At 44.4% G+C, this 23,606-nt stretch overlaps 1 protein-coding gene across 4 annotated transcripts in view; it reads right to left on the minus strand.

Moving 5' to 3' along the window:
* Positions 1-23,406, minus strand: part of SPATS2L (spermatogenesis associated serine rich 2 like) — a 176,684-nt gene extending 153,278 nt beyond the window's left edge. The window contains exons 1-2 of one of the 4 annotated variants that reach the window (XM_082630130.1): positions 23,356-23,406; positions 392-440 (exon numbers count right to left, since the gene is read on the minus strand). The gene's annotated coding sequence lies outside the window, so the exon portion shown is untranslated. Of the gene's footprint in view, positions 1-391; positions 441-23,028; positions 23,316-23,355 lie in introns of those variants that run through there. The other 3 variants (XM_082630134.1, XM_082630131.1, XM_082630129.1) reach the window with 3 other exon arrangements.
* Positions 23,407-23,606: the final 200 nt, after the last annotated feature.

Raw genomic sequence — 23,606 nt, forward strand, 5'->3', positions numbered from 1 at the left:
TCTTAACCATAATTCCTTTCTACAACACAATGACCTCTATAAATAAAGACTTTTCTCCCCTGGTACTTTGAGGTATTTCACATGCATGCAACTACAGGAATCCATAGAAACGTCGATGTAGGTGATGTAGGTGGAGAAGGCACAGGGGGGTGGGGGAGGATTGCTTCCAGTCCTCCGCTCCTTGCCTCCATCCCCCATCCCCCATCCCCCACCCCATCATGAGCGACTTGTCTCTTCGGTCTGTACACCTATACAGGAGCACTCTGGTGCTAAAATCCTGAAAGCTGACAGACTGTGACAAGACCTGTGGGAGTCAGCTGCAGGTGCAGGGGCAGCCAGCCATGTGGGCAGCAGGAGGATACAGAGAAGGGAGGGATCAGCCTTTACTTACCTAGGAATCCACGGAGATATTCCTGACAGTGGTCAGAGTCTGGAGTGCTCTAGGAAAAAAAAGAAATTTGGGAAGTCAGATCTCACATTTCAAAGCCACACCACTCATCTCCCTCACACCCACACTCAAGCACGGGCTCTGGAGTCAGGCAGACAAGGAATTGGGTCTTACCTGTGACTTAAAGCCTCAGTTTACTCAACTGTAAAATGGGGGACAATATCAATAATAGTAGCTTCCTCACAGAGATGTTGGGAAGACTGGGTAGTATATAATTTGTACAATGAATTTGGCACACACAGTAGTGATATTTTAATAACAACAGCTAACATTTATTACTTTCTTACAAGGTGCTTGGCGTTGTTCTAGGGCTTCAGTGGGTTAACTCTTCGATACTCTGAGGTAGGCACTATTACCACTGGCATTTTGCAGATACAGAAAATGAGGCACCAAAAGGTGAAAGCACCTCTCATAAAAATATACAAGGGGCTTCCCTGGTGGCACAGTGGTTGAGAATCTGCCTGCAATGCAGGGGACACGGGTTCGAGCCCTGGTCTGGGAGGATCCCACATGCCGCGGAGCAACTAGGCCCGTGAGCCACAACTACTGAGCCTGCGCGTCTGGAGCCTGTGCTCTGTAACAAGAGAGGCCGTGATAGTGAGAGGCCCGTGCACCGTGATGAAGAGTGGCCCCTGCTTGCCACAGCTAGAGAAAGCCCTCGCACAGAAACGAGGACCCAACACAGCAAAAATAAATAAATTAATTAATAAACTCCTACCCCCAATATCTTATATATATATATATATATATATATATATATATATATATACACACATATATACAAGACAAGTGATGGAGCTGGGATTCTGTGACCATCTGACCACAGGGCCTAGACTTTAAACCACAGGGATATCCTGCCTAATTGATCACAAATAAATGTTAGTGACTGTTATTATTATTATTATTTCTGTAATGATCTCCTTTCCAAAACATAGCCTGTAATATCCACACAAGCCCAGGGAACTCACCATTCAGCTAGTAACCACTTAGGCACAGAGACAGGTGCTGGGCTCCTAAGTCAACCAGGCAATTACTCACTAAGTCAACAATCTCTTCAAGTGTTCCCTGAGAATCCCTCTGCATCCGTTGCTCTGTTAAGCACCACGTGGGGCTTCAAATGCTCTGGTCACTGATCCTGCAAAGTCAGCTCAACCTCCATGAAACAACCGGGGAACGAGGACAGGAGGGAGCACTGGGAAGGACGGGACAAGACCTCAGGATGCTGGATGCTGTGCCTGGCTTGGCGCCATCTCTCTAGGTGACCTTTTCCAAGTCAGCTGACCTCTCCGGTTCTCATCTTTAAGTGAGAGGATGGACCTAGAGGCCCTTAAGTCTTGAGATGCGAAGTCACCATTCTATTCGGACTCTCTTGTAATCAGACTACCTTTCCTCCAAACAGTCCATTTCTGCGAGAATATATCGTAACCCTTCATTTCTCTAACACACTGACTGAACACAATGCCAGGCACTGTGAATAGTGCCCAGGATTAAAACACAAGACAAAGCCTACACTTTGTAATGAGCTCTGAGAGCACGATGAAGTCTTACCACGGGAAATCTCGGCAATCGGAAGACCAGGGAAGAGGGCAGCCCTTAGGACACCTGCGCATGCCCAGTGGGCCCCCATCGGAGCTCTGGGTGTGGCCCCGAAGGACTCTGCACCAATCTTAGGACCCAGGGTCCCGGTGTCCCAGGTGCCCAGCAATCTGGGAAGGGGGTGCCATGCTAACCTTATGGGGCAGATAAGAATGTCTGAAAAATAAGGCAGAAGCCAGACAACCAGGGAGATGCTTGAGCTGAGGGTTAGGTTTGTTTTCTGAAAGTAATAGTGTTGTGTGCAATAAACCAAAGAGATGAGAACTCAGCTGGCACTTAATTACTTGACTTTCTTCACTTTGATAAAGTATACCCGTGGCCATTTTGATAGCGATCTTTTATGTATGTGTGTGTGAGTGCGCATGCGTGCCTGCTTCTTTGCGAAACACTCTGACAAAAGATGCTACCAACTTTATTTAAAGATCAGTTCATCATACTTAAGATATATTTGCTTTTACAGAAACTCCTTGGAGGGAAATAATTCAGTGAGTATAATACTTCCATTAAAAAGAAATTGATTTTAAAATGTGCTTTTCAAACTTTGACAAAAACAATTCTTTGATTTTCTTTATGTACCACAAAAGGCAAACATTGTTGTGTGGACAATGTAACACATAACATGAGTTGTCAAATGAGACATTAAACATTTATTGATTTAATTTTTAATAAAGACTTTTAAACATAACCCAAAATGTCCATCAATCTTTGACATGGGAGGAAGTAGCATTTTGGTAAATTCCATCTCCTACCACAATTGAAGTCACAGAAGATGTTTATGGTTCTTAGAGAGGGCAATGATGGTATTCTTTACAGGATGGTCAAATATTTGCAGCATATAACTTTAGAAGGCACAAAAAGGTAGAACATAAAAATGTATTATTTTGACAGGTATTTAGGTAACGGATACACCCTCTTTGCTATGTCTCTACCAAAGTACCCAGTGCATGGGAGTCTACAGAGAATTTAGTTCCTAAATTGGCTCCAAAAATGTTTTAAGCAATGGCAACATTGTTAGAGAACATGAATAAACTTCAAGGATGACAATTCTGAGGAACAATACCCTCTTGGATATATAAATTATAGCTTTCTTAAGCCTAGAAAGAAAAATAAAATAAAATTTTAGTAGTGATCATCCCTGGGGTGAAGAATTATGAGTGATTTTTTCTTCTTTATAATTTTGTCTGCTTTCCAAACTTCCTATAATGAGCACGTGTAACTTTAACAATTTGAAAAAGAAATTTTTTTACACTCTCAAGATTCCTGATGTAAAAAAGTGAAAAGGCTTTGGAACCAGACAAACTCGGGTTCAAATTCCTGCTTATACCCTTTCTAGCTTGGTGCCCTCAGATAAGTTACTCAGCAGCCGAAGTTGAACATGAAATGGAAATAATAATACATGCTTAAAGCATCATTTTGACTGTTAGAGGTGAGATATTGTAAATGCTTAGCACAGAGTAGGAGCCCAATAAATGACAGTCGCTCTTCCATTTATAGTACACAGGCAAGAGAAGTTAGGCTCTTCTAATAACAGTAAATAAATTTGTTGGTGTTTATAAATTGATGCTTCAGGCCATTTGTTTATGGAAACACTGAGTTTTTACTACATAATTTTCAGAAATTTTCTAACAATTAAAAGTTCAGAAAAAGAGTAAGTAAGAGGCTTCCACCTCACTCTCCCTTTCATCACATTGATTAGATTCCTACAGTCTGAGACTCTTGAGTTTACTGGTATTTGCCACTTTGCGGCTGTGTTAAGAAATCCTCTGGTTGGGATGGGAGTTGGGAGAATGGGTTACAGTGAACCCTTTAGAGAAAAGAGAAAGAAACCACAGCTACCACAATCAAGATCTTTTCCATATTGTCATTCCTTATGATGAAAGTGAGCAAAATAAACTATGAGATTGCTTAAATGAAGGGCGAGGGACTAGATCAGAGATTCTCCAGCTTTTCTTTTTTTTTTAATGGTAGTTACGTTGATATTTTCACCCTATTCATGTGAAAGTAGTTCAGTCAAGTAGGTTTATGATAAAATACATGTACTTAACAAAATATGGCTGGTGGGGGTATGTTGCCCTTGGTTATATGTTGCTGTACTTGACTACAGCAAGAAATATAGATTTAACTGGCTTTAATATCAAGTCAAGTATTTGTTGACACATGGAAACGAAAAATATCAAGGAAAAGCTTGATATATAGGTCAAATCCCATTTCAACTCACTCCAAGGGACTGTCCAAAGTCTTCTGCTGCCCTAAAATTGTGTTCTAAATGATGCTTGTCCCAGTCATAGATAACAGGACTTCTCATTACAATGGGATTTGCTACGTAAATGAATACTGGTATAGATTTTCAGGCAGTACAAATTATTGTAGAAAGTACAGCTCAAAAAAAAGAAAAATCATTACATACTTAACCTCTCCCTCTCTCTCAACCCTGGAGGTTTATCTTGCTTTCTGCCTGAGGTGTGAACTGCTCTCTCCTTTTCAATGTTTGATGGCTTTTTGTTCCTCTCACTTTGCCTAGTACACAGCAGACGCTCAAAAAATAGCTGATGAAGAAATGAGCTGAATGAAATGAGGTACCAAAGCAAATAAGTGAAATTCAGAATAGTTTCCTGCATAGAAGGAGAAACAAAATTTAGAAATTGATTCAAGATGAGTATAGCAAGCAGGGTTAGCATTCCCAGCTAGCGGGCTCAAGGAGTCCGGGGCTCCGTGGGCCCTCTGTTGGCTTCCCTACTGCTAAGTGTTCATGGGGGTTTGTATAAAACATCCAGCACTTGGTTGACCCACACCCCGCCAATCTCCGAGGAATGCCACGGAGACATTTCAGTCATTAAGTACCTGAAGCACCTTCATAACGGTCCTGCAGTGAGCCCAGGCTGGGGTGGCCAATGAACAAATCCTGTCCTTTTAAAGGACAGAGAGAAAGGGCCACCACGACCACCTGGGAGGCAAGAAAGGGAAGGCGGGTTAGCCGGCAGCAGCCCCAGTGGAAAGGGAGTGAGCGCAGCCCCTGGGGTGGGATTGACTCTCTGGCAGCCAGACTCAAAAGCAGTTGCTGAGCCCTTGCCTACATTACCAGGGCTGGGGGGAAACCACAGGAGACTTCAGAAAAGTATGCGTGATGTCCAGTGTCAAAATTCCTAACTTCTTCTCTTTCATTCTCCCCTTTGGCAAAATGATTGCTTTAATAATCAGAGTTTCCTATAATTGTTTATAATGCAACCCTGTTGGAATATGCTTTTCTATCTGATAGTCTTTTATTGTGAGCCCTTTTTTAGTTGAAAGCTAAAATAATGCATCAAATATACAAGTTTTGCTTCTGTCTTGGAACAACTTAATAGACCTAAATGGCTATTTTTATAAAGGTCTGTACTGTATTCAAAGGAACCACGTACTGATGCCAAGGGCTTCCTTCCCTCATCGAGGGATGTGCCACGGGAGTGAGTAGTTAAGCTCTGAGAGATGCCAAGCTCGCTGGGCACTGGGGGCTTCCTGGGCAGAGAAAGGGCCTGTCCCTTTATTATTGGATAGAGTATAAGCAAAGAGTTAGGGGGGTCTGGTGAGGTTAGCCCCAGGAGTGGTGTATTTTTACATATATTTTACAAATATTCCCATTATTCATTTGAAAATATTTTCAATGGTAAATCGGCTTCTCCTTGGGAGGCATGACCTGTGGCCATTAATTAATAACTTGGGAGCTAACCATGAAAGCACTTTTGAGTTCACCCACTGGTTTGCTCAATGCGTTTAATCCTCCCTATGACCTTTGTGCAGGAGTCATTATCTCTGTGAGAGCAGAGGGAGCCGAGGCTCAGAGACAGTAAAGCACTTTGCCTAGAGGTAGACAGCTACGGAGCAAGCGCTGGATGGAGCCGCATCTCGGATCCCATCCACAGATTCACACCCATCGTCCACAGATTCACACCCATCGTCTTGTGCACGGTTCTACCTACTCACTAGCTGTGCAGCAAGCCCAAACTGAACTCGCTGGGCCCTTCCCACCTGCAAACCACGACGGGGCACAGACTCTCCACAGACCAAGCTGGTGGGCGTGCTGTGTCGATACAAACCTTCTTTTTTTTTTTTTTTTTATTAGTTTCTGCTTTATAACAAAGTGAATTAGTTATACATATACATCTGTTCCCATATCCCTTCCCTGTTGCGTCTCCCTCCCTCCCACCCTCCCTATCCCACCCCTCCAGGCGGTCACAAAACACCGATCTCCCTGTGCTATGCGGCTGCTTCCCACTAGCTATCTACCTTACGTTTGGTAGTGTATATATGTCCATGCCTCTCTCTCGCTTTGTCACAGCTTACCCTTTCCCCTCCCCATATCCTCAAGTCCATTCTCAAGTAGGTCTGTGTCTTTAAACCTTCTTAGTCATTGGGCTACGACGGACACTGTTTCTCCCTTGTAAGAACTAAAATGACTGCAGGAACACGGGGACACTGCTAAGGCAAATGTGTAAGTTCAAGGGCTATGAAAATTCAAGAACTCAAAAACCAAAGATAACTTTCTTGACTAGACAAGAGTTGGGCACAAGCTCTGCAACAAAGTAGCTCTTGGATATGAAATATGACAACTAGGGTTTTTTTTTCTTTCATTTTTACTAAGAACTGAAACCTACAGAATGACAAACCAGGATTACCCTATTAAAAGACAACTTCAATTGCTCCTTTGTTCTAAGAAACTGTGTGTTGGGTACTGACTGGCAACACCTTATACCTTGATTTTCATATTAATTATGCGTTTTTCCTTCAAAAATTGACTGCCACACTACACGCTGTGAGTCAGATTTGAGAGCTGCCAAGATAAATGTTCCGAATGGCTGACTTTTTAAAGACAACCTGTCAGTTCACCAAATAATTCTTTGGGGGTTTGTCCCAGTAAACGTTATGTCTCCCCTATACCTATACTTATACCTACAGCAATTGTTACAGCTCTTTCCTGGTGTAGCATCTTACAACTAAGGCTAAAGATTTTCCCTTTCAACCCCGAATATACCAGCAATGAAACTTATAACCCCTTTTGACAGCATCAATTTACTTTGGCTGTTATTGTTTAATTCCTATACTGATTTGTGTGAAATACTCTGATTCCTAGGGAGATAAGTAATTCTGGCCTAGTCCATCCAACTAAAACAAAGATGACTTTTGTGTTTTTGACTAAATAAATGTTTTCTTCCCTGACGTTTGCTTTCATCAAATAATCACACCAATGTTTGATTTCCTTTAGTTAGCACCTTATTTTAATGAGGCTTGATTCCAAAACATATAAGAACATACGCACACAAGAGGTACTATATTGAGTAAGCCAAGAGTTCCAGCCAAGTGTCCTATCTTTTATGTGGCACCAAGTGACATTTTGTGAAAAGCACAATGGTAACTATTCATTCCGCCAGCCTTAAAAAGATAGGCATGAACTGCCTGCCAGAATGGAAAAGCTTAAGCTTTGAAATCAGACAGCTGGCTTCAAATACCATCTCTACCACCACTATCTCTGTGACCTTGGGCAAACTACTTGTCTCCCCTCAGAGCTTTTTAATCCAAAAATAGGGGTAACAGATGTACCTCAACGGGGTTGTGGAAGAGTTAAATGAGAATTTTGACATTAAAAAACCAAGCATATAACCTGGCATATTAAGGAGATACTAAAGAATTGATCATTTTTCTCTGCCTCTCTGTAAAATGCCATTAGAAATTCATTTTGTTGTCTACGCACAAAAAAAATGTAAAGGATATTAACTGTGGTGCTCTTTATGACAGCAAAGAACTGGAAATGGTCTAAGCATAGCGAAATGATTACATTAAGGTACATTCATATATTGAAATGTATGTAGTCATTCCAAATATTTCTCAAATAATGTTTTTTGACAAGAGAAATTGCTACCCTAGAATTTAAGTGAGGAAAACAAACAAGAAAACCTGTATAGTAACAATAATAGCTCACATTTACTGAGCATTTACTGAGGCATACACCATGCTATGTACTTTACATTCATTATTTTATTAATTCTTACAATAAACCTACTAGATACATGCTATTATTATCCCTATTTTATAGAAGTAGAAATTGAAGTTTTGATCGTTTAAGCAATTTACAGTCACTACATGAGTAGCATAGCCAGGACTGAAATCTCCAAGTGTCTGATTCCAAAGCACTTTTAACTACTATGTCACACTGATTGCTCAGTACAAACCGCCTAGGTCTACCATGAAGCTAGTTTAAACACACACACACACACACACACACATGCACATACTCACAACTACACATACATCCATGTCTGGAAGGAAAACACACCAGATACTAACAATGACAATCTCTGGGTGGTGAAATTTTAGCTGACTTTTAATTCTCTTTTATCCATTTCAGTATTTTTTCCAAATTCAAAGAGTATGCAATTATTTTTACAGTCAGCAAAAACTTTTTTCAAAAAAAAAACTTGTGAGAGTATTTTGTAAAATCTAAAGCACCACCAAAGAGAAGTATTTTTATGAAGCAAGAGTTTATTCCTTGACTTATTACAGATTTGAGTTCCTCGTGCTACTACTCTTTCAAATTATTTTTTCTTTCCATCCAGTCCAAGGTAAAAAGCGTGGAAAAGACCATTTTGTACACAAGTAAAACAAAACATAGTACACAAACACCATATTATAAGTGACAGACATTTGATATTAATATAAAAGTCAAAGAGTTTGTGTGAGAAGGAAAAAAACCCTCTGAATAATACAGGATTTTCCATTTAGAGAAAACACATCCATTAGTGACATGATGCCATCAGTGCATTCTCTGTCATGGTCACAGTCATGGTCACAGTTAGTGAAACTGTCATGGAGCCATTTACATAGACTCCAGCATGCTACTTGGACATGATTCAGCCTGATTACTGTCTGTCCCAGGAGATGTGAGTATAATGATGTGCTGGAGGGACACCTAAGGAGTGATTTCCTGTCCCACCACCAATTAGTTTCCAAAGCAATGATTCCATACAGAGAACTGAATGATATACAAAAAAGCAATGTCTTTGAACCAAACAAGTTCACGTGAATTGAAATTATGGGTGAAGAATGAACTTATTTTACAAAATTATTTTTTAATAAATTAAAACTATTTACACATGTTTTTTAGTAAACTTTTCAAAAGAAAAATGAATGCAATCTAAAAGTTACTCCAATTCATCTTGCTTCATTTCGTAATATAGTTCTATGATTGGCAATAAGTGGGTCAATCACCATAGTGTCACTAAGGCATCTAAGTCCTTCCTAACTGTATCCTCTTAGAGAGCTTGGGGGCAAGAAAGTAAACACGACTGCGAGATGATCAAACTAGTTCCAACAAAGAAACAAAAAACAGCTAACAAAATTCATGTATGGATGTCAAGAAGTCTCTTGTAGAAAGTCACAGGGCTCTCTCTTTGGCCTGTCTTGGTCCACATTTTATCAATGACAGAGGAAGTACCTTTCTCAAAAAGTGTAATTGACAAATAAGTGGAAAATGTACCACTGAGAGATTGAACTTTTAGAAATTATAATTCAAAAATGTCTTGATGGAGAGGAAAAATGATTTGCCAAAATGGGACAAAATGTAACGAGAATAAAGGTAAAGTCCTCTACGTGTGTTCCCAAGGTTAACTGCACAGATACAGAATACGGGAGAGCTGGCTTTGTAGGGGTTGTCCAGAAAGAGACTGGGAAGTTTTATTTGACTTTGGATATAAACTAACAACGTGCTGCCCCTCATTTAAAATGGAGGCCAACACAGGATCTGAGTAGATCAGCAAAAGAAGGTGCCCTGGATGGGGAGTTAGCTGCAGCTGTGTGTCCTCCGCCACTCAGAGAACTCAGGAGCAGGGTGTTGAGTTCAAGATGCCTCGCTTTTAAAATGGCACAGGCGGAGTGGCGGGCGACCAGAGTGTTAACAGGATGGCGAATCTCAGCCAAAAGAACTGGAACCACGTAAGCCTGAAAAGAGAAGACTTCGAACAGGAGATACAATAGCAATGGTCAAATATTTGAAGACCTACCACACTCAGGTGCATGACTATTCTGTGGCACTCCAAAGGGTGATAGGAGATGAACAGGGAAGCTACAGGGAGGCAGATTTCCGTATCTGATGTGCGTGATAATGAGTATTGGTCCAACCACAAAGGAGACAAGGTCCAAATCTAAAGGGGCTCAAGATCTAGGAGCACTGCAGGCTACCGTGGGCAGCAGTCCTCAGTGTCACAAAACTGTGACCACCTCATTCCTGGCAGGGTTCGAACGGCAGCTGGCTGACTGGGGTACTGTGGAAGGGATTCCTTCTTCTGGGGGGACCGTTAGGCCACAGCATCCACTACCTCTTTCCAGTGCCCACCTTCTATGCTTCTAATTTCACATCAGTAAATTTCATGAAGATATTCAGTGCATTTATGTAAGCAATAGCTAAATATGCCTCGCCTTAATAAATGAGAAATAACTATAAATTTAAAGACAATCCAGGAGATTCAGAAGGTAAAATCCTACCAAAGTTTGGAAATGATAAATTAATGTTGTCATGACAACCTTAGTTGATATCACCCATCGCAACTGCAACAGTTCTTGCTCTGGGACTACCAGAACAATAAATGAGTTTATATATTCAGTGCCACAAACCAGCACTAAATACTATTTTTAATGCTTTTATTTTTAATTTTAGAGGTAGTAGGTTTATACTCTCTCCTTGAGTATTCTCAGGTTGAATATGACACTATACTGAGGCTGTGGTATTGCAGTGGGGCGATCGAGATTACATCAAGAGCCCAGGAAGTCACTGGCAGCCCCCTGCGTGTACTGAATCCAGTCCACCATTCAGACTTCACAGGAGAAATGAATGAGAAAGGACAAAGACCTTCTAGATCAGGATGTTAGCAGTCACAGTAGCCAGCATAACATCTTCCACTTTCCCCTTTAAAAATGATAGGACTGCCCACGTTCCTGTAATAAACACAGGTCGATCATAAGTGGCAGTATGTCAGATCAGACTATCTTACTGCCGTTTATGGGTTTTCTCGGTTTTGTATTAGCAAGCACTACAATACAGGAAAGTGAGCCCTCACTGAGAACAACACTGCCTCCAATCAAAACCATTCTCTCCTGAGTATACTAAAGCTTTTCCCCCCTTCTTGGAAGCAACAAAGGCTACAATAAAAGAACTTCCCAAACACCCACAGTTAAGGAAAGAATGGCTCCTACAAAGTAAGTGTGAAATCTGTCCCTGGTATCTCATTTGTATGTGAATCTTCCTTTTCAGGGTATTTTAGTGGCTTCCTTCAGCTATAATTTATCAGCAAAGAATAGAAATAAAAATTTATTTTGATGGCAGTGCACCTAACTATTCAGAGACTCAAAAACTTGCTTTGTTTATTCTTATATTACCCTGGCAGAGGATGTAAACATTCCTTTTTTTCCATGGCTTCATGTTGTATTCATAATCCCAGACGAATATTTTCACAAATGCAAACCATTAGGCAGGACGGGCCTTAAGCAGAATGTGAAGGCAACTTCCTTCTGGTCCTTTTTCACCCAGGGATGGCTGAATTCTGGCCCTCCTGGCCCAGGTTTCTTATCTCCTTCTTATCAGTCTCAGGGAAGGGTCTATAAAATCATTCAGTCTAAGGAGCACATGTCTGACCAGTTTAAGTTACCACTTTCATAGCATTGCATTTTAGGCCCTGATGCTGGGCACTTTATACCTTGTTTTATTTAGTCGTAGAAAATCATAACAAAGCAAGTAGGTATTATTAATTTTACTCCATAAATGAGAAAACTGAGGTTCAGGAAGATTAAATAATTGGCTCAAGTTCATTACAGCCAGCCAATTACATGCGTCAAAACCAGGCTTTTCAACCATCAAATCAAATCTGTTTTCCTTCTCGTCTAAACCATATTGGTCTTAGGAAAGAGAATAGAGTTTTTATCATGTAGGCTTTTGCATATTAGAGAGCAGGAAAGAGAAAGTGTTGATATTTGAAAAGCCCTTTTGAGTAGAATGAATTCTGAAATCACACCATAAAGGCAGCCACCTTTCTTGCCCACACTTAAGACCAGCCTTCTCACAGGGAACAGAGAAGCAGATGTACCATAATTTAGGAAAATCAGCCCTATACTTGCCTTCCCCTTCCCCTCCCAAGTTGCACATGTGGTACAAATGGGACCCAGAGACCAGTGGGGCAGCCAAAGAGTGTTTGGTGTCAGGGGTCTGGAATCAGGGAACAGCCAGTATCCAGGCAAGCTCTTCAATTCCACAAATACCTATTAAACTAGCTGAGTTTCCTGCCCATTGCTGGCAGGTGTTAGTAGAAGCTTGAAAGTGGGCAGCAGGCACTCACTCTAGGGCTTGTATCTCAGATTCAAGACTACTGGCTTAAGAAGGCTTGGAGATATGTGATGGGATCCTTACCCAAGGCAATTTGAGATTCCTACACAAGACCTCAAATCAGGGACTTGGAAATGTGAGAGAGAACCTGGGGCACAAAGTGAAAATGTGGTACGCAAGAATGAGACAGTTCTGGCTTCCCAGGTAAGGCCAGACAGACTGCATGGTCAACCCAACGGAGAGTCACTCGGGTACAGGTGGAAAGGAGTTGTAGCTCCTGCCAAGCGCCCAAACTGGTCCCAGATCCTGCAACTGGGGGAGCAATCACCACACCACGGTGGTCACCACTTTCTCAGGCCAGTCTCTGTACAGGTATGACTTTCAAACTTTTATTTTTAGCCTAAGAACCTTTCCCCCTACCAGAATCTTATACTAATGCCTAATATGTAAAAGCAAATCAAAGCAACTGCCCAGGGGCATTCTTCTCAGAACCAAAGGGCTCAACAGAACACAGCACACAAACCACCAGGAGAGAGGCGCTGAGCCCCACTGCCTATCAGACTCACTGGCACCTGATTCCATTTAATTTTTCCCGTGATAGTCATGGTTTCTTCCCCTCACCTCCAGGTTTCTCCCTCCTGCTCCATCCTGGTAAGCTCTGGTTTCCCATCACTGGTTTGGCTTTTCCACTTGAAAACAAAGCTCTGTATATCTCTTAGGACATATTATCTTCTGGGTCCTTGTGACAAGGTCCTTGGGACCTTGAGAAAGGTCCGTATACCTTCCTCAAGCCTTCTGGGCCAAATGATCCACAGACTGCTGCCCTCAGTATCCTAAGGCATAACTGAGGAGGACTAGTTGTTGGGCACATCATTTTGTTTGATGCACAATGGCTTTATCATGTACATATTATTGAGGCTCAAGACAGTGGAGGACCTGGGACTTCTCCCACTGGGAAAGGGTCCATGGCAGCATGGGGGAATCTCAGAGACCTAGGCGTGGCTCTTGGTGTTTTGTCTGTACCTCACAAGCAGGAGGCTTCCCGGGACTCCACTTGCCCTGTCCTTGCTCCTCCTGTCTACCTCAAATCCTCCCTCTAGCACACAGTATCCCTGTTTCCCTCTCCTGATGGTGTCTGGGTGGGCCTGGCGAGACAGATGTGCCAGACTCGTGATTTTAGCCCTGTGCACACTGTAGGAAGGACTCCTGGCTGTAGTTTTCACAAACTGTCTCTCTGATTCTGAATCGTATCTAAAGCACTTTAATATCTGTGGATTTAAGAAACTGAGCAACTGCTGCTTCTCTATACCTGTAGGGCTGACTTAATCACTCAAAAAGCTCCTGGGCTTGGCTCGTACAGGATGCATCTCCCAGGAACAAGGAGATGTTCTATAACGATGTGGTCCAATACGACTATTATGCCAGCCACACAGGTAGTTTAAAATTTCCTAGTAGCCATGTTAAAATATCTTAAAAAAATAAGATAAAGAGAAACGTGAAATTAATTGTAATAATATATTTTATTTAACCCATTATATCCAAAATGTTACTGTTTCAACATGTAACCAATAAAATTTGTTCATGAGCTATTTTACATTCCTTTTTGCATACCAAGTCTGGCGTGGCGTATTTCACACTCATAACACATCTCAGTTTGGACTAGGTACATTTCAAGTGCTCGGCAGCCACAGGCAGCTAGTGGCCACGGTACTGGACAGCAAAGTTCTTCAATCTCTTCCCTGTTCCCATCCCTCCTCCCGTTTCTCGCCTGTAACAACTCATTTCCTTTAGTAGGGATGCTGCGGGGAGGGGTAGTCAGTGGGGACCAGGATCATTAGAGAAGACTTTGGTACACACCCGAAGGGAGAGCCCAGATCACAAAGGAGCTTTTGTGCCAGGCTAGGGATCTTAGATTTTATCCTGGAGAAACAGTGACTCCGCTGAAGGAGTTTAAGCAGCAGAGAGTCCATGATCAAATTTGCCTTTTAGAAAGGCGGCAGTGTGGGGAAGGGATTGGAAGCAGGCCAGGCAGAAGGCAGGGAGACCAGTTACAAGGCTACTGCAGTAACCCTCAAGAGAGTGATGAGGGCCTGAACCTAGGCAGTCGTGGTGGTAATGGCCTAGAGAGGTGAGCGCGGACTCAAGGGTTTGAGAAGACAGTTTTTACACAGCTTAGTCATCAATGAAAAGTACGGGTTGAGGAAGAGTGAGGATCCTAGAACAGCTCCCGGATTTTAAACTTGGTCAAATGGGTTTCATTAACTGAGGTAGAGAACACAGAAGGAATATGCTGGCTGCAGAAGTAGAGTTCTGGGGCTTCCCTGGTGGCGCAGTGGTTGAGAATCTGCCTGCTAATGCAGGGGACACGGGTTCGAGCCCCAGTCTGGGAAGATCCCACATGCCGCGGAGCAACTAGGCCCGTGAGCCACAACTACTGAGCCTGCGCGTCTGGAGCCTGTGCTCCGCAACAAGAGAGGCCGCGATAGCGAGAGGCCCGCGCACCGCGATGAAGAGTGGCCCCCGCTTGCCACAACTAGAGAAAGCCCTCGCACAGAAACGAAGACCCAACACAGCCAAAAATAAATAAATTAATTAATTAATTAAAAGAAGGCTCAACATTAAAAAAAAAAAAGAAAAAGAAGTAGAGTTCTGAACCCCCTGAGTTTAAGACACCTGGAGCAGATGTCAGAAGAGTTCAGGGTTGCAGATTCAGGAATCGATGGCGTATGGGTGGTAGCAGAAGGAAAGAGTAGGTGAGCAGCGGGTTGAAGGGGGAACCCTAGAGGGTACCGAGGTCCGGGAGGAGGAGAGGAACCAGCAGAGAAGCCTAATACAGAGCGGTTGGGCAACAGGAAAGACATCAGGAAAGGAATGACTCAGAAAACAGGTGGGCAAGGTGTCAAGGAGTAGTGATCAGTAACACCAGAGACTCCTGGACAATGAAGCTGGCGGTCTGCAGGACAGAGGTGGCCATTACGAGAGGACAGGGCTGTAGAGGGTTGGGGAGGTGTGGGTGTTGTGTGAGGACCTGTTCTTCAAGGAGCTGCCTGCTGAGCCCAGGAGGGAGAGGCAACGTGACCAGACCAACAGGGAAGGGGCCGCAGGGATTTTGTTTGTTTTGACTTCTCTTGTTATTAAAGAACGAAAAGGCTTATGAATGCTTATGCGACGAGAGGGAAGGCTGGTTGAGACCCTGAAGGAAAGCGAGATAATGGAGCAAGATCCCTGAGGAAGCAAGAGGGGATGGTGTCCAGACAGATGAGCCTCTGCCTGGAGGAAAGTAAAAGGTAGAAAAGGAATGAGGAGGGCTTCCCTGGTGGCGCAGTGGTTGGGGGTCCGCCTGCCGATGCAGGGGGCACGGGTTCGTGCCCCGGCCCGGGAGGGTCCCACATGCCGCGGAGCGGCTGGGCCCGTGAGCCATGGCCGCTGAGCCTGCGCATCTGGAGCCTGTGCTCCGCAATGGGAGAGGCCACAACAGTGGGAGGCCCGCGTACCGCTAAATAAAAGAAAAAAAAAAGAAAAGGAATGAGGAAGAAGGCCCTGCCATTTATAAGGAAGATACAACGTGACCATTGCAAAGCTACTTTTCTTTATTTAGAAATATATGTGAAATATAATTACAGGTGAAGGCTTTTTTTCTTTAATAGTACTACACATCATGTATAAAATCGGATAAAAGTTACTAGTTTTCTGGAGCTCCAGATGTGTGGTCTTGGTGTATTACCAAATCTTTCACATCCCTTTGGACTTGGCCTCAACATCACCTCAGGGGACGTTCATCACTGGGAAGGGCCACAGCGTGGTATATAGCTGGTGGCCTCTCTGATTGGTCGGTGTGTGTGCCGAACTGATAGGTAAATATTTCCCGTATCACCACGAATTACCTTAAAGGGCGGTGTAAGAAAAAAGCCACTGATCAACCCTGCGGATTGATCAAGCTACGTAACTTCCTAGAGCCCCCTCCTTAAAAGATACATAATCCCTACCTTGCAAGATAGCTGTTAGGTTTAAATGAGATGGTCACTAAGTGGTGGCCATCAGGATGATGACAATGATTGTAATTCACTTTGTTCTGAATTTCTAGGAATTGGGTGCTGCTGTTAATGAATTAGTGCTTGCCAACAATTAGCATCTTGATCCCCCAAGGAGAATTAAAGACTCAATCCTAGCGTTAGGAAGGGCCCCTAAAAATCCTAATGGCCATCTGACGTTTGCATCCTTTCTTCATCCAGTACATATTCAGTCGCTGCCCTCAAACTGCCTGGGCTGACACCTGCTCTACAATGTGCTCACTACTCAACCTTCCTAGGCTTCAGTATTGCCTGTCGGTAAAATGGGGGGGGGGGCAGTAACACTGCTTTGAGGAAAAACAGAGATGATGCATGTATTGAGACATTGCCTGGTATATGGTATAGCTCATGCTTAAATACATTTAACCATGGGGTCTTACCACCTCATGAACTAGCACAATCCATAACAGGACCACCTTCCTTATACTGACCCCATATCTGTCTCCCTGAAACTCACACCCATCGGTCCTAGTTTTACAATCCATGGAGTAGTTATACAGAATCAGAATCTGGGAACTATAACAAACAGTATGTTTACTCATTTACTGAGCTCTGCTAGGATCACTGGGCAGTGTCCCACAGATGGCTGGCTACTTGGGACCACATTCAGTGCTGACCTCTTCCTATTTACATTACTATGAAAGTTTCCATCTTCAGTGGTGTTTCCATACTGCAGGAGACCTCTTCAAGCATTCTAAGCCAGTTGGATGCTACCCAGAAATGCACCAGTTATACTGCTTACAAGACTTAGTTTGCGCTTTATGTCATGGTCAGTTCAGCACCTGGCACCAAAGTACCTATTTCAGGTCTCCATATCTCCTTTAAGTTTCATTATGGAACATTGCAGACCACCAGTACCCAGGAGAGTCCTAGTGGCATTTCAGCTTCTGAAGCAGTGGTAGTATATTAGAGGATTCATGTTAGAGTCAAAACACCCTGGAATGCCTGGCCTGTGTTCCTCCCAACCCTGCTGTCCTTCCCTCATCTCTATATTCCCAGTAATAGCTATTGAAATCTGACCCAAAGCCTTTCAATAATCAGCTCAAATAACTGTCACTCTAGGAAGGTCCCCACCGCCCTCCAATCTGAAGGAAATTTTCCCTTCTGAGCTCTCTTAGACCTTTGTTTCTGAGATACATGTGTTATTTCTCCTGCTGGACTATAAACTCCTTCCCGGCAGAAACAGTGCCTTGTACAAAGTGAGTCTTATTAAAGTTAAAAGAACTGAATTTTGTCCTGAATACAATATGATGGGTGTGGCAATTTTTCCCTACCTCACTTTTCATCCCTAGATGGATACCCAGATGATTTATTTTTTTAATGTACGAGAAGCTTTTAAATGAAAAAGTTGGGTAGCTCTGCAATACAGTCTTGGAGTTTGGAGCCGATTAGCTGAATATTTATAAAACTGATAACTCTAATTGTTTTATGTATAAAATACTGGCATAAGGCCTCAATCCTTTCATTTTTGCCAACTAATGGGACCCATCACTCCACCTTAAAATAATGACAGCCTCCTTAATTCTAACTCACAACTGCCAGCCTCCATCAGTACCTCAACTCTGGAAAATGCCAAGGCCTCAGAATCCTCACAGCTGATGAATGGAGAGGCTGATTAGAACCACTGAAGAAAAATGGGGAAAAAACTCCTTGACAGACGCCTCCTTCAAACGCTTGTCCCTTTTATCCAATGTCAACATTAATTTCTCTGTTAACAAATATTTATTGAGGTCATGACTAGGTGTCAAGCTGCAAGCTAGGCTCTGAGGACATGATGATGAGCAGTACACAGGCAATATCAAAGCCCATCTTTAAAAAAAAATTCACCTTTTTAGTTTATTGATTCTATAGGTCTACTTATCAAGGGCTTGCTATGCCCAAAGCTTGTAGATGGTTCAAAGATAGCATACAGGTACATCAGTGCCCTCCAGGGTCTTGCAATCTTGTTGGAAAAGCAAGAATTGTGAACACGATAGTATAAGAGAGTATCTCTTGGTCTAAAGAATGATGTAGACAAAAGGGCAGAAGAGGAAGAATCCAATGAGAGTAACATGATTCGGGTGAGCAGACTTAACATGGAGATTGTGCTTAGGTCAGAGGAAAAAGGAAGAGACATTCTAAAAGGGAGAGCATGAACAAAAGGGTACAAAGTCATCTTAGAAGGACAGTGAGATCCAATTAGTAGGAATAGAAGGTTCATGTTAGAAAAGTAGAAAATAAGGTTGGTAAGTAAAATTTGGGCAAGAGTGAGGTATATCCAAACCAGGTTGAGGGGCTTCCCTGGTGGCGCAGTGGTTAAGAACCCGCCTGCCAATGCAGGGGACACGGGTTCGAGCCCTGGCCCGGGAAGATCCCACATGCCGCAGAGCAACTAAGCCCATGTGCCACAACTACTGAGCCTGTGCTCTAGAGGCCGCGAGCCACAACTACTGAGCCCATGTGCCACAACTACTGAAGCCTGCGTGCCTAGAGCCTGCGCTCTGCAACAAGAGAAGCCACGACAATGAGAAGCCCGCGCACCGCAATGAAGAGTAGCCCCCGCTCATGGCAACTAGAGAAAGCCCACGCGCAGCAAAGAAGACCCAACACGACCAAAAATAAATAAATTAATTAATTAATTTAAAAAAATAATAAAACCAAGTTGAGACCTTGGATCAAGGTGGGGGGAGGGGGAGGGGGCATAAAAAGCACTTGAACTAGTGGAAAGAGCACTAGCTTTGGAATCAGACAAATCTGAGTTCAACTCAGACTTCCTGTGAGACAATCCTTGGATAAGAATTCTAAGGAGAAGAGGCTTTAGGAAGGTTAATATGACGAAGTGCGAAGCATGGGGAGAACTCAATTACAGAGAGACGGGATGTAGCAGATTATAATCATCCTAGAATAGGGATGGCCGAGGGCCTGGGTTATCGGGGTGTGGGGAGTGAGGAATGCCATGGAAATGTGGGAGCTGGCTAGGAAAAACTCTTACAAAGGAAGAGTTAACAGGACTTGGTGCCCGATTTTACTGATGGAATGAAAGAGAGAGAGAGAAGAGTCAGGGATGGTTCCTGGGTCTCCAGTCTGGGTGATGAAGAGAACGCTAACAGTATGAAGAAAAGAAAAGTCTTTTCAGTGCGAAAGGAAGAGGTTTAGCAGAGGATACTAAAAGTTGATAGGCATGCAGCCGTTGGCCTAACAACAGGACATCAACCATGAAAACTATTAAACAGGTGCATAAATGAGAAGAGAGTTTGTGTCAGGACTAGAGAGAAAGATTTGTATGTATAAGGGTAAATAACACCATCCCATTTAAGAATATTTTTATTAGAAAATAAAAACTCTAGCTGTTAAACAAAAATAATGGGAAGGATATAAATAGTAGAGAGAAATGCATCCTCACAGACTATTTTTCTTAGCTATGGTACTTAGGGGATCCTATCCATTATCACAACACTGAACGAATAAACTTCTATAGGAATTCAACATATGGCCTATTTACATAACAAGCATCACAACTCCAAATTAGCCATTTTGATGTGTCAAGGAAATAACACCTTCATAGCAGACTACTTCAAAAAAATGGAGGAAAAAAGAAAGGTTTGTTTTTCTTCTATAATTATGTGTACTGGGTTTTTAACTGTTTGTATCGTGAAAATCACATTTTAATTGTGTGATTACACTCTAAGACAGAACAGTGATGGAATGAATTGATGGGCTGAATTATGCACGATCATTCAGAGATCAATAAACAGACTCCATCACTTAAATCTGCCCATATTATGTATCTGCCCTCATGTCCTATGTCATGCTTGTGAAAGCAACTGTTCTGTGTACAAAAATTATAACAGCCATCTGATTCAATTATCACAGTCAAATAACAGTAAAGGGTCTACAGAAGATGACGGGGAAAGAAGCACAAGGGAGCAGTGAGTAAGCGGTATCTGTCTAATACAAAACCCACTCCACTCTAATCATATGGCGAGACAGGAGGTAGCAGCTTAGATCTTACCATGAGCAACCTCAACCTCTTCCATTTATCAAACTGTAACCAAAAGTTCTTGTCCTGCCTCGTGAGACGCTGATTAAAGCTGTGTAAAGGTAAACAGGATGAAGACCACCTAGGTGCCTTCGACACAAAAGCCATAAATGAATGTTCACTGATAACAAGAGCACAACTCTATGATCAGAGGCTGAGAAACTGATAAAACTTAGAACCAAAAATGAAACATTTCTAAAGCTTAACTTCTGATGGAAAGTATTTCCATTTGCACAGCAAAGCAGGTCTTTGAGATGCTTCCTATTGGCAGCGCATCAAAGGCTGAAATGGTGTGGCCTAAGCATTTTCTTTTCCTGATCATTACAGAGGTTGGCCAAGCAGCCTCACAAGCCCACAGACACCTATCCCCACAAAGCCCACTTGAAAATCAGTGCAAGCACAGAAACAGTCAATTGAAGGCTTTCATTAGGGGGCTCCCTAAAACAAAATGAATACAAAAGGAGTCTTGATCATTTTGCCTAAGTACTTTAAACTAAGTTGATTCCTAGAAAATTATTTAATATTTTCAGAGGCAAGGATTAAAGAAAGAAAGAAAATTTCCAATTAATATACTCCTTCCCCACATGTTGAGGGTTTTTTACTATCCTCTTAAATATTCCCTGCATTCAAGTGATTGTATTTTTATGCAAATTATCCTTTGGAGCTAGTCGTGTGTGTGTGTGTGTGTGTGTGTGTGTGTGTTTTTAAAGCCACACAAAGAATCGGACATATTTTTTGTTCTGCTGCCCCATAAAATAGATTTTAACAAAGCTTGAGTTTAATCCAAAACTCTAATTAGAGACTGGGGCAGTATTTGCCTTGTCCAAATAGAAAATCATTCCCAAAGTTGATTTTTCCCCACTTAGAGCTCCAACAAATATTTTCATACACAGATTTTTTTAAAAACACTACAATTAAAAAAAAAAACACTACAATTACTTGATAAAAACTGCTCCCACCCATACAACACACTGCTTTCTGGTTGATACAATTTTATAAGGCCAATCAAATACTTTATCCAGAAGGCCACTGTAGACTTCACTTTCAGAGTATCTTTCAAAGCCACTGTATTTGTTACTTGAATATTCTTTTTTTTCTTTTCCAGAATGAAGCAATTTCTGACTTCCTGTCCCTTCTTTTCCCTGCCATATTGCACATCTGCTTTATCTCTAGAAAACAAAATCAATCATAATGGCAATGAATCGTTCCTTGAAGAAAAACTAAACCGGTCATAAAGGTTACACGACCTTACTCTTTTAAATACTGGCATAAAGCCTCTTCCTCTGCATAGGTTCTAAAATTTCAGAGTCGTTTGTTTTCTTACTTGCAAGACGATTGGTAAAAGTTTTCAATATAACATTTCTTTAAATGTAAATAAGTGAAAAATATTACACATAACATTTTATGTAAAGAAAGAGACTGTGTTTGAAGTTCAAGGTTTTTCACTAGCTCTCAACCTACAGATTCTGTAATACACTCAAAGGAAAATGCTGCACAGAAAGAATCTTTACATGTCAGGTCTCCAAAACCTTGGCATCTGCTAAAACCCGGACTGCTGGGAATTGAAGGCTCAGGAAGTTCACAAACACACAAACCAAACCCCCAAGAGGTGGAAACCTCCAGTTGAGAAGATGGGAGGTTTCAGTCGCATCCCCGTCCAGGTAAAGTCTCAGCCCTTCACCTCCTACGTCTGCAGTAAGTATTAATCGCCGAACAGAGTGGGAGAGAGCGGGGCCGATCTTCCAAGACTCGGAAAAGTAGAGCGTGTGGAGAGAGCGGGAAGACCCTATCGCATCTCCGGAACCACCGCTGTCTTGGGCTCGGGCCGCTGTCGGCCGACTCCGGGTCCGCCCGCCCAGACGCGGCAGCGCGACCGCTTCGTCCCGCGGCCGGGTCGCTCGGCATCTACTCCTGTCACGCCGCGGGCAACTGCGGCGACTTTGCCGGCACCGGGGGTCGCCGCATCCTGCTCCCGCCTGGCGCCCAAGGGGCGCGGGTTTCCCCGGACCCGCGGCTCCCGGGCCGGGCGGCGATCGAGGGCGAGACGCTGCCGGCGGAGGCGGCTTGGAGCGGGAGGGGGTGGGTCTCCGTCCGCCGGGCGGGTGGAAGGGGACTCTCGCGCGGGGGAGGTCAGGCGAGGGACCGCGGCCGATTCAGATCCGGGGCGGGCGGGTCCACGTCGGAGCGCGGCGGCCACACGCTCGCCCCGGGCGCGCGAATGTGCGCCGCACCCGGCGCCTCCTCCCGCCAGCCGGCTATCTCGCCCGCGCCGCCCCGAGAAAGGAAGGACGGCGACCTCCGCGTCCGGTCCGCGCGGCCAGCCCGCGTCGGCGCCGAGCGGGGGGCCACACCCAGCGCCCCGAGAGGCGGCTGGGGCTGGGCGGCCCAGGCTGCGGATCGCGCGGCCCAGGCTCAGCCACCGTCCCGGCCGCGCAGGCCCCGCCGCGTCCGCCCGAGCCCCGCGTCCCGGCCCGGGCCCGGCGGGCTGGCGGGCTGGCGGGCTGCCGGGGAGGGGGTCCCGGGCGGCGGCGGCGGTCGGGGATCCCGGGCTTACCTCTGTGCCGAGCGCCGTCCGCTCCGTCCCGGGCCAGGGAACAGGGATCGGGGGCGCGGTCGCCGATGGAGGCGCGGCGGCGGTGGCGGCCCCTGCGGCGCGGAGGGCGGGCGGAGCAGGAGCCGCTGCCTGGGCCGCGCGCCGTCCGGAGCTCGCCCCGCGCAGCCGGCGCTCGCGGCGGAGGGCGCAGCCGGTTCGGCCCCCGGGCTAGATTCCTTCACTGACACAACTCCGGGTCGGCCCGCTCCACGCAGGGACACTCCCGCCCCTCGTAGGCTGCCCCCGCCCGCCGGCCGGCCGGCCAGCCCGCCCCTCGGTGTCACTCACCCAGGCGCACACACCCCGAGCCGGCGCCCCTCGCTCCCGCTCGCATACACAGCGCTGCTCACGCCTCTCTCGGGTTTTGTATCCGCTCACACGCACGTTCTGACACAGATCCCTTCCCTCCACACGCCCTCCCTAGCTCCTTTCCCACCCCACTTTCTAGAAGAATCCCCGTACAGCTTCCGCGCTTTGCTTGCCCCACACCAACCTCCTCGCCTTTCCCCGAACCCCCGCCTCACTTAAACTGCCCCTGT

This window comes from Mesoplodon mirus (genome assembly GCF_964341445.2).
Source record: "Mesoplodon mirus genome assembly, chromosome: 8".
Taxonomy (NCBI): Eukaryota; Metazoa; Chordata; class Mammalia; order Artiodactyla; family Ziphiidae; genus Mesoplodon; species Mesoplodon mirus.